This window comes from Chiroxiphia lanceolata, chromosome 3 (genome assembly GCF_009829145.1).
Source record: "Chiroxiphia lanceolata isolate bChiLan1 chromosome 3, bChiLan1.pri, whole genome shotgun sequence".
Classification (NCBI taxonomy): Eukaryota; Metazoa; Chordata; class Aves; order Passeriformes; family Pipridae; genus Chiroxiphia; species Chiroxiphia lanceolata.
In genome coordinates, this window is record NC_045639.1 from 89290000 (window position 1) to 89304780 (window position 14781).

General features: G+C 33.0%; 1 protein-coding gene across 1 annotated transcript in view; it reads left to right on the forward strand.

Moving 5' to 3' along the window:
- Positions 1-357: 357 nt before the first annotated feature.
- EYS (eyes shut homolog) overlaps positions 358-14781 on the forward strand; it is an 852398-nt gene continuing 837974 nt past the window's right edge. The window contains exon 1 of the mRNA XM_032683211.1: positions 358-401. The gene's annotated coding sequence lies outside the window, so the exon portion shown is untranslated. The remainder of the gene's footprint in view (positions 402-14781) is intronic.

Here is a 14781-nt window from a genome sequence, read left to right on the forward strand (position 1 = left end):
GAGTAAAGGTTTAGGAAGATTAGTTACCTGCCTAGAGAGTTTCCAGGCAGATTATGTTTCATGTTATGTATTTTTCTAACATTAATATAAATTCTTTGTAACTACTATCAAATTTTCAGACGACGAGAGGATTCGTCTGGTAAAGTAAATTGAAAACATTTAGAATCCATTCTTATTTCTTATCAGCAGCATGCTGTCTAGTCCCTCAAGCAGACAATCTCTAGTACAATACCGTCTGATGCTGTCATTAAATCCTCAGCGTCAGGTTTCCGTAGCAACAGCAGAGCTCTCCCAGCTTCACTGTCTGCATCTGAAATCCGGAACAAAACCAGTTAATCTTATGCTGATTTTCTACGTTTATTTGACAGATTTAATCTGAGACCTGTAGCTGGAAATAAGTGGTAAGTAGCAGTTAAAATTTGTGATTATTAAATTGTAGGGCTGTATTGTAGTTGTTGATGTACACGCACACCAGATGGTGGCCTGCTGTATTCATCACCAGATTAGAAAGATAAAGTCTGGGCTATATGTAGGCCTACACACCCACTTAAGGGTTTACTTTGTCATGCATAATAGGTTACAGGACTTCTAGTGCTTATTTAAGATATCTTGAAAAGCTTTTACTTTGATTTGATTATAGATTTGACAGGATGAACATATTCCCAAAGTGTTCAAAGTTAGTTTTGATGTTACTGTTTTCGCACTGCTATCCCTCTCCTGGTTGACTACAGCAAGGTTACTTAGAGTTTACCTGGTTTAGGAGCTATTGTTCACAGAACAGACAATTGTATTTGATTTAAAATATATGATAATAATTAAAAAGTGTGACCAGAACTCACACATGATTTTCTTAAAGAAAAACTTCAAAATGTGATTTAGAAACTTAACGTTTGCACTTACTAGCATATTCTAAATACAAACTTTTCTCTATGCACTAAAACCAAAGAAATTGTCTTCTGAAATTAGCTTTTTTCATTTCTAAGACAGAAAATTTTTCCTAAAACCATTAGAAAGCCCACCCAACTAGAATGGGGAGTTCCCAGATCAAAGGAGTTTTGAGTTTCATTTTAGTAATTATCTATTATTTCTCATTATGTTTTTATAATCTTGTTGTGGAAGTTATAAACATGGATGATTATTTTAAGGAATTTTACTTACATACACTATCCATTTTTTGAAAACAATATTTATCCAAAATGTAGATGATACATTTTTAAAAGCACTCTGTAAATAAGCCTGAATTACTGTCATTTCATGGTGTACAAAACTTTTCTATGTTCATCATGAAAGCTGTGATATAGGTTGAATTAAACTAGTGTGACTGTTGCCTTTACTGTTTAAATTAAACCAAGACATTGTGTTTTTATACTTTTGAAGATTCAAAGAAAAAAAGGCAACACAGGAATAAAAAAATATTTTTATTTATACACATATGAGAATATTTTTTTCATATTTTAGTGAAATGGGACATCTCTAAGATGAAGAGATACTGTAGCAAGTATCAAGAACTCTCACAGAATCAGTATTTTTACCTTTTTTTTGAGGTATCTCCAGAGATGACTTCTTGATATATTAGTTTTGTACTAAAATAATAACATTATGTGTTATATTAATCTTCATATAACTGTGAAAGTAATTTAAATTTTATCTGTAATTTCATGTTTCAGTTTTAACTATTTTGTTAAGTAATTCTGCTGATTAGTAAGAAATATTTAAGAAATTTCATTAAAATGCAGTGTTCACCTTGTTCAGGGTTAAACCTCTTTTGTGAAGTAACCGGGACAATCATGGTCATTTTCTAAGGGCCTTTTCCAAGTAACATCAGTGGTAGCTGTTCTTTGCTAAAGAACAGTGTGATATGAGAGAGAGGATAATCATACAAAAGACATGTAAATATTTACAGAAATATGTTATAAAGATAGCAAATCACTTTAATAAGATATATTTGAAACGTTTTAATCATAGGAAGACACATATGTCTTCTTTATGGTGGTATTTTAGGTTCATATCAGTGTAGAACCAAAATATCACTTGGCTCTGTGAAGACGAGTTATATAAACCTACCAGAGGAGTTTACGCTTGTGTGAGTGTACCACTTAGTACATTTTCCAGCAAGAGAGTAGGAAATCAGCAGACCCTTGACTACACAGTATTATGCTAACAGCAGCATTGAACTGATTTGACAATGAACAGGGAATAGGAAAAATCCACACTTGACAGATCTTTGCCTTAGATCTCTCTTTTGCAATGATATGAAGATAGTAATGGAAGAGTGGCAAAAATCCCACACATCTTGAGCTCACATAGGTGAAACATATAAAGATGGAACACAGTGCTAAGTAACCCAGACTAGTAAGGATCCTTGTATGTCTTCACAGTGTAGGGCAACACTCTGGACCCAAGATTCTCAGGAGTACCAGCTGTAGAACTCAGGCTACGCTTTTCCTAATTTTCAGAAGAAATACTTGCTTTTTAAAAATAAATTTTTCTTTCTTCAAAGTAGAGCTGGCAGTTCACCAGTGGTGTTTCAATAAAATAAACAGTTTTGATAATAACATTTTGAGATATTTTTATAATATAATTTCTAGAGCTGTATAGGTGCCTAATCAGACCTTGGATTATTTTACTATAAATATAAAGCAATCAATCCTGTAAAAAAAAGTATTTTTGGAGAAACAATTTTACTCATAGGAACACAATTAGGTATTTAAGGCTAAATGGAGGCAGAATTTATTCTTTTAGTCATTAGTAAACTGCTTGGCCTGGATCTTTATTTTCCATACCTCTCATTAATATTCATAATAATGTTGACTATTTAGTACCTATTTTCTTTAGGTTATAGGCAAGTCATCCAGCTTAAAAAAAATTGTGAGCAAATTTTAAGAAATCATGAACATATTTGCCAAATTTTGGATAATTTTTATTTATTTATTGTATGCACTTATACTGTAGAAAGTGTTTGGCTGTTTGCACACAGGTTCATCCATTCTTTATGAACATTCCTAGATAGTATCACTGAGCTTTTGCGTGAATAGGGAACAAATATGTAGTCTGTAATATTTACCTTTTTTTAAAAGGCATCCTCACTATGAAAATGTTATGTAATGAATATTAAAAATTAGATAATACAATATTCTACAAATGTGAACCTTGACATTTTGTGTTCCCAAAACCATTTGGGAAAATTGATTTCCTTTCTAGTGTCACACATTATCTTGTTTTGTGGTTTCCTACTTTTTTTTTGGTCATAAACACTTGGTAAATAGAAAATTTATAGGAAAATTAGATTTATTATAGAGTGAACATGCTGACAGTAACATGAGAGTTTCATGTCCATAGTGATGCATTGTCTTACTGTCTCCCCATTCTGTCAGTCCAGCATCGATTCTCTTGTGACAGTCAGATGAATTACATTTGAACCGCAAATTCCTGAGGCTCATTTAGCTATGGAGAGATGATAGAGAAGGAAAAATAATGTCGTTGGTTTCACCAGTCAAAGCCATTTCTCTGGAAAATAAATTCATGATGTAGTAAAATATAAAATAACAGCATTTCTATACTAAGTTACAAGCTTTTAGTCATTTTGTAAAAAAGCACATTTTTTATAAAATTAACAAATCAAATGGACAGATGATCAATGTCAAATCTACTGGAAAACTGCCTGTGCGAGTGGAATGCAAGATTAGATAATAATCTGTCACTCAAACTGCTGATGACCGTGTGTATATTGCTAAGCATGCCTCGGATAAGAGTTGTAGTAAAAGTCACCTTCATCCTAAAATGAATTTAGCGTAAATTTCATACTAAAGTGTGAAAGATATTTAAGGTTAATAAAGATTTCCAAAGTGCATGACGAAGAAGCAGTTAGTAGCTATAAATATATCTTGAACATTGACTTTCTCTATCAGTCCAATCATTGCAACAATTATAAATCATAATAATTATTTATTAAATCAAAAGAGACTAAATTAATTTGCAAAAATATTCATTGATGAAGGTTGTAAAATAACTTGGCATAGTCAAGTTGCTTCTGTGTTTTTAGGACCCTTCTGATCCCCCAATCTTACACTAGCTTTTCTACTTTTGTATGACTCCCAGACAGTGTGTTCATTTGAAAATTTTCCTTTATGCATCAAAACTGCAAAACTTAAATAGGGTAAATATGCCATGCAGCCTGAAGCATTGGCTAGAGAAAGCTGCTCAGACAAGTAAGTGGCTGCAAGGTAGGTACTCTATGGCCTCTTTTTTCATTCATTCAACACTGGTTAATTCACAGATTTTGAAGTGATACTTCTTGACTTCTTGAAGAGGGAATTTAAGGTGACAGAAGAAAGGAAGGATGTTAGTTTCTTCCAGGATAGGTAGTAATTTTGAAACTATGGAGCTGGTTTTCTTCCACAGTCAAGAAATTAACATGGCAGGACTCTCCTTCTTCTTACGAGGTTTAAGCTTTCTTAGGGAGCGTCTTAGCCTGCAATTTATATAGTTGTATGTTTTCTTCTTGCTCACTGAATTATGCATTTTATACAACTTGTCTTAGTTTCAATCTCAAACCCTGGTACTTAAAGAACTTTATGAAGATGCAGAGCATTTAGAAAATATCTGAGCTACTTAGGCTAAAAGGTTACTTTTCTTCCTAAATGAAATAGCATCTACCTTGAAAACGTTGAGGTAGAAATTATAAATTCAGTCTTAAAATGGACAAAACAATCTTACGGGAAAAAACCCTACATATTTTACTAGGGAATTTAAAATTTTCATTAATTATTTTCATTATTTATCATTTAGATAATATTTTCACGGTCTTGTCTTTGAAAGTGCTTGTGATTGTTTTATAATACATCAAAATTAATAGATGTGATCATCATATAAATGTCGTAGAAAAATTAGGAAACTTCAAAACCCAAAATTTCTTATTCAAAATAATTTTTTCCAATATGGAATTTAAAACGAAGTGGATAATTCCATAATTAACAATAAAATAAAGAAAATAGGTTAGAGGGATGATTATTCTCACTGGTGAGACCAATAGTATAATTTCATTTATGCTGAACCTCGGAAAGGAAGTTGATAAGAATTGCAAAAATCTTTGAGGAGTTGTTGAACATAACTACATGTGACAGAATTCATAAATGTAACTTTTCAAATGAAAGGCTGAAATGTTGCCTTAAAGTATTTTAACAGAAACTTTTTATATTTGTGAAGTTTTTTAGATAATTTAGAACATTACTGTAAATGCATAACATAGAAGTTGATATTACAGAATCTAAAACTTATTATGGAAAATGGGAAAAAATCAATGGAAGCAATGAAGTTTTCAGTACCTGATGCCCATCACAGGACCTGATTTATTTTTTTTTTTGCAAAGCATGACTTTGGCAATTCTATGTATACGGTTAAAATGTAAGGGAATATAATGTAACAGGAGATCAGACAAGAATATCTACTTCCCTGAAAACATTTTTACACAAAGAAGAAGAATTGTTTGTCTGGGTGGGAAAGGAAAGAATATTATTTTTTTAATATCTTCACAATTTTTATATATTTGACATATATTTTATGCATTTTATATATGTTTTTAATATAAAAGTATTATTTTAGCTCACTATGTATCCCCTAAGTAGGGTAGTTTTCAGTAGAAACTGATGACAATTGAAAATTAAAATAGAAAATCTTTTTCATCCTTTAAAATGACTTTAAAATTAGTATTCATGGGAGAAGTGCCACAAACAAAGTTTGTCATATAGAAGTAGAATTGGAGTTGAACTCTGACTATCTCAGCTCAGATTCTGTCTGGTCCTCCTCAAAACAATATTAAGAGAATATTTGTTTTTCAGATTGTGACACAGCAGTTGTTCAAAGGTAATTTGGAAGAGTACTGGACATTGTGTGCAAAATCTCAGACATTCTGCCTTTTGTTGTCTTTGGTAGCATTGGCCAGCAATTTTCAGTCCAACATACCAAGCATGTGGCCCAATAGAAGTGGATCTTGACAAGAAAACAATTCATGTGGAAGGCTTGCTATCCACATTACGCATTTCAGAATCTTTATTTTGGATTAGTTCTGGTTTCTACCTGGGGACTTGAATGCTGGTTAGCAGTTGGATTTATTGGTTACACACTGGGATTGCATGTTTTGATTTAATCTTATTTGAAAGGAATCCTATTCATGTGCTATGTGACGTGATCTGAAACCCTGTGAGAAGGCAATATCAGCATGTTCACTTAAAAAACAGGTTCCTCATGCAAATGAGAACACTGTGCAGCACAGCTCCTGCTTCAGCTATAGATTTAGGCCTGTACATTCCCACTCCTTTATGCACTACTTTGTGTTTGAAATAAAATATTTAAAAATCAAAATGAAAAACAGTAGTTCATCCTCCTGTTTAATCTATATTCATTTTTTTTGTAAAAGTTCATTTGCAGAGCTGCAGGGAGACATTCTGCAGCCTATTCCTCCCCTCTTCTTGAGTCTGTTCACCACACTGCCATGAACTTGTAACTAGTTAACAGCTATGGACAGCAGAAGTCACATATTTGACCTTGTTTTTACCACATCACTCTCACCCTGTATTTGTTGCAGCTTTGTCCATAGGGATAAAGTTTTGGGGAACATAAAAAAAAAAAAAAAAAAAAAAAGAGTAAGAAATGAAAATTAGGAAGAGTAAATGTATTACCATACGTTTTTAGTTTCCTTCTTTTATCATGTCATCCACTGCTGTTCAGTTGTGCTTACGCAATGCAGCCTCCATGGGAAAGGTTATGAAACCTGGAGTAGTCAGGTGCCTGCAAATCTCTGCAAATTTTGAGGACAAAATTTCCTATAAATTTTCCTAGAAAAATATTAATTCTAAAAACAACACCCCCCTCATTGCATAAGAACTTCAGCTTTTCCTTCTATAATACTATTTAGATTTATAAGAGATTTAAACCAAAACTTGTTAGGTTTAAACTTGGTGTATAGGCAGATATTAATGAGAGACACTGCTCTTGTCATCATCTCTTTCTCTGTGGTGAGAAGTGTTACCCTACATTCACTTGAGGGAAAATCTATCTGGACACTCCTGATATATTGTAAATCATACAGTAGCTCTTATGCAATATCATTGCCCAGAAATCCTTTTCTGTCCCTGCTGCTTTACAGCATATCTTTGTTCCTTTACAGACAAACAATGCATTGGTGGGAAGCACAGTAGTTACGTACATGGAAGGAAGACACCTTTAGACTAACTCATCATTAAAAATGTGTGTCTTTACCATTGTACAGCTACATGGATGAATCACTGTCTGTTACAGTGTGTCCGTATTTTCCCCACTTGTCACCTAGGAAATAATTTATTTTCATTCACTGTCAGATTTTGCATCTTTACAGGCTGGATCTATGTAGTGAAAATTAAATGATGGTTTATAACCTAAATGAGAAAAGTGTTAGGACATTATGACCTAGTCACAGTCTTGAATTGTTCTCCTGTTTTTTAAAAGAGATGATAATCTATCCTATTTATCCTAGGAGAAAATTGATATTTCTGGAATTGGACCCTGAAACACTGAGGTGCTTACGGGACTTCATTTGGGCTGAATAGCCTTAAAATATATTATTAAAAAAACAAAAACAAAAACAAAAACATAAAACTCTACCTTTTTCCTTTGCTCTAAAATGTTAACTTCTCTCTCTTTCTATAACCACAAGCTAATATAACAGCATTTCACAGTCCTGAGCATATTGATTTTCAAATTAATTTAGCTGAAGTATTATGAACTGTATTTAAAAAATATTAGCTGTATGTAAAGATGAAGAACCTACATGTTACTTAGACAAAGGTTGTGATGTAATGGAGAAGTAGTCTAGCTTTCCATAGTCCTGTGGAATGTATTTTTCTCTAAAGTTTAAAAGGATATCCAGTTTCCATTTTTGAAGCAATACTTAGATGATAATATAAAAAATGGTATATTTTGTCATGTTCTCCTTTAGTTCTACATTTTCAGTTCCTTCATTTCAAGCTGATGTCAGGCTAACCCAAGTGTAAACCACCACTAGCAACTTTTGTAAATCCAGCCTGTTGGTGTTACTGCTTCCTAATCAGTCAGTACAGCAATATGACTGAGTTGACAGTTATACTCTTTGATGAATATAACACAGCCTGAAAGCACATTACTACACCATAAAGGATGCTTTATATGCCAACAAATTTCTCTAAATTGTAGAATTTTTATCTTTCAGGTTGTTAAAAAATTATGGTATGTCATTCGCATATTAGTCACTGGGGTAATTCAATCTATTCCTTATTTTCTAAATTTTATTTATTTTTATTTATTTTTTATTTTTATTTTGAAGAAATGTTATTGGCTAATTGCCAAAAGATTTAAACAAACAAACAAAAACTATTTTCAGACTTCCTTTGTAACGTAGTACTGTTAGTAGCCTTATTAGCAAGTGAGAGAAGAGGGTGAAAAACAGCAACAGGTTAGAAAAATTAAATCTTTTTCAAAAATAAGACTGGCATGTTGGACTGAACATTTGTCCTTTTGAGCTACTATACAATTTTCATCTCAACATGAAAAAAGAGGAATTTTTGCCAAAGTCAATTTGGCCAAGTTCTGCTTTTCATCCCTACTCCCTTTCTTGTTTAGCTATACTAAAAGACTCGGTTTCTTAATTTCCATACGTGGCAGCCTTTATCACTTACAACACAATCTCTGAATGATGATTCACTGGGTTGAAGAAAGAATAGATCTACTCTATTTTTGTGACTGATAATGTCCAAGCAGTCATCTCCCCTATGGTATTTGAAGCAGACAGTAGATGACAATTTCAAGATTATTAAGAGGGTGGGTTTAATTTTTTACCCTGTCAAATCCTTGCAGTAATCTTTATCACATAAGAAGATTCATGTCCTACAGTTTCCTTTTCTCATTACAATCATTGTCATAAGAATAAGAATTAGTATGTGATTGATCAGAGTGGTTATACAGTGTAAGAGACTACCAAACCACTCTAAACTTAGCAGCATTTTCTGAAAACTGCCATTAATCCACCCCTTTTTAAGAGCTGAGGTTGTGAGTGATTAGCAGATCAAACTGTACGCTATTGAAAGGATTAAGATAACACTTTTGGCTATTTCCCACAACAACCCGGCAAAGTCATAATGTACAACTGAAAGTGTTATGTGTTCTTAGCTTCCTGCCAAGAACAAATCAGTGTGACCCACAGTGCTGGCCCAAAACTGGAGGGCTGCCTGAAAACAATCATGCCATACTAAAGTGCCTCACACATTAAGTCAGAAACTGTGTAATACAAGGATTGCGCATAAAAGTTATTTAAAATATAGGCACAAGGAAGGTCTGTAATTAAGGCAGGACACTGAATTGCATTCCTTTCTTCTATAGGATTTTCTTTTGTACAGAAATTCCTTTTCACATTGTGTTTTAATGGCATTCTTTACATGCTATGTAACTGGTAGTATCTCACACTGACAGAGAAGTTGAAAACACATGCCAATGTCAATCCATTTCTATATCAGGTGCAAATACAACACAGTGAATTAGTGGTGTTAGTGCTGCCCTCACATCGTGCCACTTGGTGCAGTCTTCTTTTTATGTTTCCTTGTTTATATGAAATCTGCTTTTTGTTACTGTGTACATCTTTTTATGAGACTATTCAAAGAGGATATGTGTTCTTTTGGACCTCTGAGAACGGTAGTACTTGGGCTCAAGGTGTAAACTGTTTATACTTGTCTCATCAGCAGGATGGCGATTGTCCACTTGTGCAAACCGCATTCTTATAGAGACTACTTTAGACACTGTATTGTACTACAAGCTGCAAAACGAGGTTTCTCATCATCAGATGGTCTGTTTTATTTCTAACAGTATTTCAGCTAAGGGTAAAGCAATTGTGAGATTCAGTAAGGAAAACCAGGGCAGAGAGCAACTAACATTCTCTTTGATCTTGTCACAGTGAAACAGGACATCATTTGCTTACCCTTTTTAAGAACAGTCATTTCAGTAGTTATTAAATAGGAATAAAGCATAATTTTTACGTGTGTCAGACTCTGAAACAGTGATCTATGATATCCCCGAGTTAAAAGAATTACTGAAATTGTGTTGTAGCAAATATACATTGCCATTCTTCTTGTTACCTTGGAATATTGCTTTAAGCTTTCAGGAAAGATGTATTGCAACAGAATTATGTAGACACAAACATATACATACATATAAAAAGATGGTTATAGACATAGATGTATAGAAACTCATAGCCAATCCAAGAAACTTACAGATCTACCAAAATGGTCAAGTATATGTGTAGATCCCTATCACCTTATTTCCCTTTGCATCCAGAAGTGTTAATATCGCTTCAGAATACCAGATGAACATAAATCTAACTCTTTCTCTTCCCCTTGAGCAATCTCTTTTTTTCCCACCTGTGACCAATTTCCATCACTTTTACCTGGAGTAACAATGAAAAGTATTGGTTTTGATCAAAAGCAGCAAGTCCTTTTTCCTCTGTTCTTATATTTTTGACATGTGCTTTTACAGGTGTTTAATGTAAACACACAGTCTCTCCTTTCTCTTTCCTACAGACCTGTAGCTTTGCCTATGTTATACCTGTTTCATTGTTCCATTGAGGCAGAGCTTATTCAGTTTGAGACAGTCTGGTACAAAACCAGCAGTTCCTCTCTTTCTAATAGAAAAACTGGTGATCTAAGAAACCATGGATGACCAGAGAACAGGAAAACAACACAAAGAACCTACTACATCAGAAAGCATTTATCACACTTATATATACCCAAATTTTCAGAAAAAATATCTGATATAGAAATTATTTTTGTAATACCTGTTAAAGAAGAAACATTGCTGTGAGTGGTTATTAGTATACTCTGTAATACTGTTTCAGTGAAACATAGCACTCTGCCTTTGATATTCAATACAGAATACTATACAGGATTAAGAGAGTTTGTGTTCCAAAATTAAAGTTTGTTAATCCAGTTTTCTTACTTGTGTTTAGTAACTGAACTATTTCAAATTTTCTCTTTCAATCATATCATCACACTTGCAGGACTCTATGTTCCTTATGAATTCTTTAGCCAGGAGCCATCACGTCTCCTGGTTACCAGCTGAGTGTTAAAATGCACAGAGGACACAGAGGAATGGTATTTTGTCAAGTATTTGACACAGCAACCACATGAAGGGCATTACAACTTAATATAACATCTGTCCTCAGAAAAATCATTGAACCTACGCAAAGAAGTTCAGTCAGAGAATCTGGGTGTTCAGGACCAATTTTCAGATTGTCCAGACCACTCAGTTTTTGCTCGGTTCAAGTAGTTCTATTTTAACTACGTTGAGATTTGAGTACTGTGATTCCCTGCTGTCTACACTGGCACAGCTCTCTTCAAAAAATGCCCTAGATATGACTTTCAAGAAACGATATATGTAATTTTATAACAGTAACTCTTCATAAGAGCCTGGATCACCTTGAAGACACTGTCTGATGTCACTGCCTGGGGAGATCATTTTGTTCATTAGAACTGTATTAACCAGCTCCTATGAGGCAGCATCCTGACATCATTAAGCAGATAGATAGCTAGACATGGCACAAAGACTCCATGAGTAAGAAAAGAGAGACAAAGGCCAACTTAGCTAATATTTCAAGGGTCTTTTTGAGTATAAGTTTGAAATAGGCATTATACAATGTATGTAGAATTTTAGTCTTGCCTGATCCAGTCACTGCAACTGAATGTGTAAACTATTTTAAAAAATAGATAATTACTCAGATAATGCAAAGAACTGAGCAGAGCTGCTGCTTAATACTATTCTGAATCAGTATACTTTACCTGCTTTCTTTTACTTTAAAACTTCAAAACTGTAATGTAGAAAAAAGAAGAGTAACGATGACTATGTTTTGAAGCTAACAGGTAAGTGCTGAATGTTTTTAGAATTCCAAGATCAAAAATCAGATTTAATGTTGTAGGAAAAGCTGTATGGGACAAGGCAAGACTAAGAGTAATTCAAAATTGCACTATGTTAATTATTCTCAGATTTTTTTTTTACTTTTACTGCGTATTTCAGAAACAAGTAAATTAATGTCACATTTTATTCTATTAAATTATTTGTCATGAGAACTTTAAACAATTGCATAGCCAATAAATCATGTGAAATCAGGTGGAGTTCTCTGGTTTTCCTGTTTTTCAATATATAGTTTTGATGCAAACGCACCACTGCTTCCAACTGCAGAGAAAGCAAACACCACTCAGACTAATAAAAAATCTTACTGAAATAATGTTCCATAACTCACAGAAACTATCTTAAAGAAGAAAAAGTTAAATTCAGACACAAGAAAAGACATGAATATATAATGCAATGAATTATAATATTGTTGCCTTTAAGAATATAACTTGTATACATTATTTTTATAAAGAGGGAAGCAGATGTTAGAAGAGATTATGGATCCAAACTTCAACTGCAGTATATATATCTTTTTCCTGGAAAGAAAAAACTTATTCTAAATGTTTAAGGTGTTGTGCATGTTTTCATGAGCTTAACATATGATGGAAAACCTTCCACACAGGTCTTTGGCTGACCTGTTAAGCTGATTTTCATGTTGATCAGTTTGCATTCAAGAGGTCATACAGAGGGAAGCTGCTGGAAATGGCCAGGTTGTAATAGACCTGCCTCATCTTTGTGTCATCTGGTGTCTGGAAGGCTTGTGATACACTAGTATGACAAGAAGTTTTTGTTATAATTTTTTCAAGAGCTTTTGGTCACCAAATTTCTTGATGTCATGGGGGAAACTGTGAAAAAGAGTACATAGGTCTCTACATCATGTTTTGATGTCATTTGTGAGCCATAACAAAACTTTTATTTGCTGAGGTAATTTGATAGCAAGACACTTTGTCCCCTCTATTTAAAAAAGATCAGACAAAGAATTTGAAAATCCTGAAAGTCTCATTTATAGACTGCGGTGGCAGAAGGGGAAATCTTAGAGATTGTGGACATAAAGGAAGCTCATGCAAAAAGCCAGAGAACAGGAATGTCAAAGTTCTTGGTGGAATGTTCAAATTAGCTGTGCATCTGCTAGGCTACTCAATTTTTTCTGTTAAAACAGCGAGCTGTATTTATGAAGTATAGTTAATCCTGTTCTCAGAGCATCAGATTCTGCGGCGTTTGGAAATTCAAAGCAAAGGGAGTTGTTTAAGCTTTGCAAAAATGTAAGCTGTAAGTGTAAAGCTAAAAATATGTTAAATGTCAGTACATTAAACAGTTGGGCATACATACAAATTGATAATTACTTTTTACTATAATTTTTCTTTTATAAATAATAATTACATGATTATTGTAATTATATTCTAAAATCAAATGTCGACATAAACTTAGCTAAAACTATTCATACAACCACATACAACCACCATACATCTCACTGTAGAAACTTGGTTAATTAGAAGTGTAGTTAAAATTAGGATATGTTTCTTTGGAAATTTCTTTTAAGAAATCTTTTGAGATATTATGTCACATATATTTTAATTTCTCTGTTAACACACAAAAAAATTAACAATAGGTTTTCTTGTTAGGAATGGTGTATATTGACTCGTTCCTAATTCACACCAAGAAAGATAAATATTACTGTAATGAGAAAATATTTCTATGCTTACTCAGGAAAAAACGCAACAGAAACAATTCCATGTGAATAAACTTGAAAATTTGACAGTGAGAAATAATCTTTTAATTTATTACAAAATTCTTTTAAAATTAATTTATAACACAATTCTTTTAAAATTGATAGTACTAGAGTTCCTAAAAATGTCAAAAATTTGGATTTCCTAAAGTACTTGGAATCCAAAAGATACATTTAATTTCAGTAGAATATTTTTAAGACTTTTTTCTTTTTTAAAGGAAAATTAGTTTGATCTGAGCCCGTACAGTTTTATACTATGCTTTTGTATTTTTACAAATGCAAGAGTTTCTGCATTTTCACAAATCTGGTCATGTAATGCCAGTTTCTTCAGAGTTCCATGACTTTGCATTCTGTGAACCATTTTTAAGGATCATTAATAAATATGTTGTCAAGTTTAGATACCTGAAACTGATTTAAAAGCTTTTTAAAACCAGAATTCAAAGTTTAGAATGAAATGGTGTGCAATGGTAAGGAGATGCTTATCAGGGACATTAAAAATGTGGTTAAAATATAGATTTCGTTCAGCCCACTAGCTGAGAGCTACAAGATTGCAATCATAACAGAGTAATGAAAATGGATTTAGCTGATGCCATTTCTCATTTTCATTACCATCATTTTCATGAAAATGAATTAATATTGTGCTATTTTGTATTCTCATGGCAATTTTTGTCACAAAATGGATTCATGCCAAGCCATCTTCTGTTCCTGTTAATCTTCATCAAGAAGGCAGGGCACCAAATTTTTCATGTCTTATTGAGCTCACAGAAATATGTAAAACTTTCACAGCCCTGTGGGCTTCAAACTTTTTTTGGTTCTTTGAATAGTTTGACCCTATGTGATGTTTATTAATGCAACATCAGTAAAGAACAGAAAGCACAAGAAAGATAACAAAACATTAGGATAATTTTTTTTCTTAATATCATTTGTAGCAAGAACAGTAGAAAGTACAAAAATATAATATCAATGGACATTAGTGAACAGGTTAAAAGTCATTTAGGTAAATATCTAGTTTTACCTATACAGGTAAATGTAGAGATATATAACAAAAAAACATATGTATAACATAGATAATTGTGGTAAACACTGAAATAATGAAAATAAGTCATAAAGCA